Below are 6,000 nucleotides of genomic sequence, written 5' to 3' on the forward strand. Positions count from 1 at the left end.
GGTTCGAATCCCGGCCCTGGGACACTGTCCGTGTGGAGTTTGCATATTCGCCCCCGTGTCTGCGTGGATTTCACCCCCACAACCCAAAGATGTGCAAGTTAGCAGGATTGGCCACACTAAATTGCCCTTTAATTGGAGAAAAAAACAATTGGGCACTCTAAATTTATACAAAAAGAAAAGAAAAAAAATCCTTACCTGACCCGGTCTACATGTGACTCCAGACCCACAGCTTGGATGACTCTTACGTTTCCTCTGAAATAGCCTAGCAAGCCACTCAGTTGTGTTCGACCGCTAGAAAACAAATATAACACAGGTATAAAACTAGACAGACCGCCCGACATTGTCCTAGACACTGGAAATGACAACGGCAAACCCAGCACTGTCAACATGGCAAAGTCCTCCTTACTAACATCTGGGGGCTCATGCCGAAATTGGGAGAGCTGACTTGCAGACTAGTCAAGATACAGCCTGACGTAATTGTACTCCCAGAATCATACCTGACAGGTAATGTCCCAGCCACCACATTCACCGTTCCTGAGTATGTCCTGTCCCACCGGCAGGACACACCCAGCAGGGGTGGTGGCAGCACAGTGGTATACAGTCGGGAAGGACTTACCCTGGGAGTCCTCACTATTGACCCCATGAAGTCTCATGGCACCAGGTCAAACAAGGACATGGAAATCTCCAGCTGATTACCACGTACCATGCCCCCTCAGATGATGAATCAGTACTCCTCCATGTTGAACACCACTTGGAGGAGGCAAGGGCACAGAATGTATCCTGGGTGGGAGGCTTCAATGTTCTTCAGCAAGAGCAGCTCGGTAGAACCAAACTGGTCAGTTCCTAAAGGACATAATTGCTAGACTGGGACTGCCGGAGGTGGTGCGGGTACCAACAAGAGGGATAAACATACTTGACCTCATCCTCACCAACCTGTCTGTTGCAGATGCACCTGTCCATGACAGTATCAGTAGGAGTGACCACTGCATAGCCCTTGTGGAGCCAAAGTCTTGTATTGACATTGAGAATACCCTCCATCATGTGTGGCACTACCCCCATGCAAAATTTCAAACAGATCTAGCAATTCAAGAATGGGCATCCATGAGGTGCTGTTGGCCATCAGCAGCAGCAGAATTGTACTTGACAATCAGCAACCTCATGGCCTGGCCAGGCATACCTAAAAATGAGGTGTCAACCTGGTGAAGCTACAAGACAGGACTACTGGGGGAGGCGGTGGCATAGTGTTACTGTCACTGGACTATTAAACCAGAGAGCCAGAGTTATGCTCTGGGGACCCGGGTTCAAATCCTGCCACTGCAGATGGTGAAATTTGAATTCAAAAAAAATCTGGAATTAAAAGTCTAATGATGACCATGAAACCATTGTCGATTGTCATAAAAAACCATCTGGTTCACTGATGTCCATAAGAAAGACTGCACAGGCTAAAGCTATAAAGAGTTTGACTTCCCAAAGAACCAGTAGCTGTCCAGATAACCAGGGAATGGGATGGAAAGAATGTCTTAAGACAACTGAAGTTAAGAGAACAGAGACCAAGGTATAGTTCAGAAGAATTCAAGGAATAGTAAACAAAGTGTTCTGAGTTAAAAAGACAATTTAGGGGAGGCAGTGGCATAGTGGTACAGAAATATAGGATAAATATGAGCAGGAGGAAGTCATTTGGCCCTTCAAGCCCACTCCACCATTCATTATGATCATGGTTGTTCATCCAACTCAATAGCCTAATCGCGCTTTCCCACATATCCGTTGATCCCCTTCGCCCTAAGTGCTAAATCTACTGCTTCTTGAAACCATACAATGTTTTGGCCACAACTACTTCCTGTGATAACAAATTCCACAGGCTCACCACTCTCTGGGTGAAGAAATCTCTCCTCATCTCTGTCCTAAATATTTTACCCCGCATCCTCAGACTGTGCCCCCTCGTTCTGGACACACTCAGCATTAGGACCATCCCTCCTGCATCTACACTGTCTAGTCCTGTTAGAATTTTGTAGGTTTCTATGAGATCCCCGCTCATTCTTCTGAGCTCCAGCGAATACAATCAAAACCGATTCAATCTCTCCTCAGACGTCAGGCCTGCCATCCCAGGAATCAGTCTGATAATCCTTAGCTGCACTCCCTCTATAGCTAGAACATTCCTCCTCAGAGAAAGAGAGACCAGCGCTGCACACAATATTGCAGGTGTGGGCTCACCAAGGCCCTGTATAATTGCAGCAAGACATCTCTGCTCCTGTACTTGAATCTTCTCGCAATGAACGCCAGCATACCATTTGCCTTCTTTACCGCCTACTTCACCTGCATGCTTACCTTCAGTGACTGGTGTACGAGGACACCCAGGTTTCGTTGCACGTTCCCCTCTCCTAATTTAAGGACAATCAGTTTATAGTCGGCCTTCTTGTTTTTGCTATCAAAGTGACTCACCTTGCATTTATCCAAATTATACTGCATCTGCCATCCATTTGCCCACTCACTCAACTTGTCCAGACTAAATTATCTCTACACCCTCCTCACAGCTCAGCCTTCCACCCAACGTGGTGTCATCTGCAAAGTTGGAGATATGACATTTTGTTCCCTCATCTAAATTATTTGTATACATTGTGAATAGCTGGAGTCCCAGCGCCAATCCCTGCGGTACCCCACTGGTCACTGCCTGCCAATTTGAAAAAGATCTGTTAATTCCTACTCTTTGTTTCCTGTCTGCCCACCAGTTTTCTATCCAATTCAATACACTGCCCCCAATCCCATGTGCTTTAATTTTACACGCTGATCTTCTATGCGGGACTTTGTCAAAAGCCTTCTGAAAGTCCAAATGTGCCACATCCACTGGCTCCCCTTCATCAATTTTTAAAAAAATTTATATATATTTATTAAAGTTTTTTAACACAATTTTTCTCCCTGACAAACAATAACCCCCCCCCCCCCCCGCCTCGTAACAAAAAAAAACAGGAAATCTCGCAGAGCAAGATATATACATGGCAAAATGATATATTTACACAGCTTTGTACACTGGCTCTCTCCCGTACGTGCCAGTTTCCCCCACCCTTCATGTCATCTCTTGCTCATTCACCCTCCCAGGCAGCCCCACCTCCCCCCCCCGCCCCCCCAGGACACCCCCCACCCCCAAGGTTGCTGCTGCTGCTGACCGACCTTCCTCTAACGCTCCGCGAGATAGTCTAGGAACGGTTGCCACCGCCTGTAGAACCCCTGCGCAGACCCTCTCAAGGCGAACTTAATCCTCTCCAACTTTATGAATCCAGCCATATCATTTCCCAAGGCCTCCAGGCTGGGGGGCTTCGCCTCCTTCCACATTAGCAAGATCCTTCGCCGGGCTACTAGGGACGCAAAGGCCAGAATACCGGCCTCTTTCGCCTCCGGCACTCCCGGTTCGTCCACTACTCCAAATATCGCTACCCCCCAGCTTGGCTTGACCTGGACTTTCACCACCTGAGATATTGCTCCCGCCACTCCTCTCCAGAACTCCTCCAGTGCCGGGCATGACCAAAACATATGGACATGGTTTTCCAGGCTCCCTGAGCACCTTCCACATCTGTCCTCCACCCCAAAGAACCTACTCAACCTCACCCCCGTCAAGTGCGCTCTGTGGACCACCTTAAATTGTATCAGGCTGAGCCTGGCACACGAGGAGGAGGAATTAACCCTACCTAGGGCATCAGCCCACAGACCTTCCTCGATCTCCTCCCCCAGCTCCTCCTCCCATTTACCCTTCAACTCTTCTACCAGCGCTTCCCCCTCTTCTTTCAACTCCTGGTGTATTTCCGACACCTTGCCCTCCCCGACCCATACACCCGAGATCATCCTATCTTGAACTTCTTGTGCCGGGAGCAACGAGAATTCCCTCACCTGTCGCCTCACAAAAGCCCTCACCTGCATATATCTAAAGGCATTTCCTGGGGGTAACTCGAACCTCTCCTCCAGTGCCCCTAGGCTCGCAAACGTCCCGTCGATGAACAGGTCCCCCATTCTTCCAATCCCCGCCCGATGCCAGCTCTGAAACCCCCCGTCCATCTTCCCCGGGACAAACCGGTGGTTACCCCTGATCGGGGACCACACCGATGCTCCCATTGCACCCCGATGCCGTCTCCACTGGCCCAAAATCCTTAGCGTTGCCGCCACCACCGGGTTCGTGGTATACTTTGTCGGCGAGAGCGGCAGCGGTGCCGTCACCAACGCCCCCAGGCTCGTTCCTTTACAGGACGCCATCTCCATCTTCTTCCATGCCGCCCCCTCTCCCTCCATAACCCACTTGCAGATCATCGCCACATTTGCTGCCCAGTAGTAGCTCCCCAGGTTTGGCAGCGCCAACCCTCCTCGGTCCCTACTACGTTCCAGGAACCCTCTCCTTACTCTCGGGGAATTATTCGCCCACACAAACCCCAGAATACTCCTGCCTACTCCCTTAAAAAAGGCCTTAGTGATCACGATGGGAAGGCACTGAAACACAAACAGAAACCTCGGAAGGACCACCATTTTGACCGACTGCACTCTATCCACTAGCGAGAGCGGTAGCATGTCCCATCTTTTGAAATCCTCCTCCATTTGCTCCACCAACCTCATCAGATTCAGTTTATGTAGGGTCCCCCAACTTCTGGCTATCTGGATCCCCAGATACCGAAAGCTCCCCTCCGCCCTCCTCAGCGGTAGGTCCCCTATCCCTCTTTCTTGGTCCCCCGCCTGTAATACAAAGAGCTCACTCTTCCCTACATTGAGCTTATAGCCCGAAAACTCCCCAAACTCCCTTAGAGTCTGCATGACCTTCACCATTGGATCCGCCACGTACAGCAACAGGTCATCCGCATATCGCGACACCCGATGCTCTTCTCCCCCTCGGACCACCCCCCTCCATTTATTAGACTCCCTCAATGACATGGCCAATGGTTCGATCGACAATGCGAACAACAGGGGGGACAGGGGGCACCCCTGCCTCGTCCCTCGGTACAGTCGAAAGTACTCCGACCTCCGCCGGTTCCTCACTACACTCGCTATCGGGGCTCTGTAAAGGAGCTTAACCCAACTGATAAACCCTCCCCCGAACCCAAACCTACGCAGCACCTCCCAGAGGTACTCCCACTCTACTCGGTCAAAGGCCTTCTCCGCGTGCATAGCTGCCACTATCTCCGCCTCTTCCTCCTCCGATGGCATCATTATCACGTTTAAGAGCCGCCGCACATTGGTGTTTAGTTGCCTGCCCTTTACAAATCCCGTCTCGTCTTCATGGATCACCCCCGGGACACAGTCCTCGATCCTCGTGGCCAGCACTTTTGCCAGCAACTTTGCATCCACATTGAGGAGCGAGATCGGCCTGTACGATCCACATTGCAGTGGGTCCTTGTCCTGCTTTAGGATCAAAGAAATTGTCGCTTCCGACATTGTCGGGGGCAGGGTCCCCTCCTCTCTTGCCTCATTAAAGGTCCTCACCAGTAGCGGGGCCAACAGGTCTACGTACTTCCTGTAGAACTCCACCGGGAATCCGCCTGCATGCTCCCCAAACCCTTGCTCAGCTCCTCCAACCCAATTGGTGCCCCCAAACCAGCCACTTCTTGCTCCTCCACCCTCGGGAATCTCAGTTGGTCCAGGAATCGTCTCATACCCTCTTCCCCTGCTGGGGGCTGGGATCTGTACAGCTCTTCATAGAAGGCCTTAAATACCTCGTTTATTTTCGACGCACTCCGAACCGTGGCTCCCCTTCCATCTTTGACTCCCCCTATTTCCCTCGCTGCCATCCTCTTACGGAGCTGGTGTGCCAGCATCCGACTAGCCTTTTCCCCATACTCATAGGTCGCCCCCTGCGCTTTCCTCCACTGTGCCTCCGCCTTCCCTGTGGTCAACAGGTCAAACTCCGTCTGGAGCCACCGTCTTTCCCCAAGTAATCTTTCCTCCGGGGCCTCTGCATATCTCCTGTCCACTCTCAAAATCTCCCCCACTAACCTCTCCCTTTCCATACCCTCTGTCTTCTCCCTATGA

Source organism: Scyliorhinus torazame, chromosome 12 (genome assembly GCF_047496885.1).
Source record: "Scyliorhinus torazame isolate Kashiwa2021f chromosome 12, sScyTor2.1, whole genome shotgun sequence".
NCBI lineage: Eukaryota > Metazoa > Chordata > Chondrichthyes > Carcharhiniformes > Scyliorhinidae > Scyliorhinus > Scyliorhinus torazame.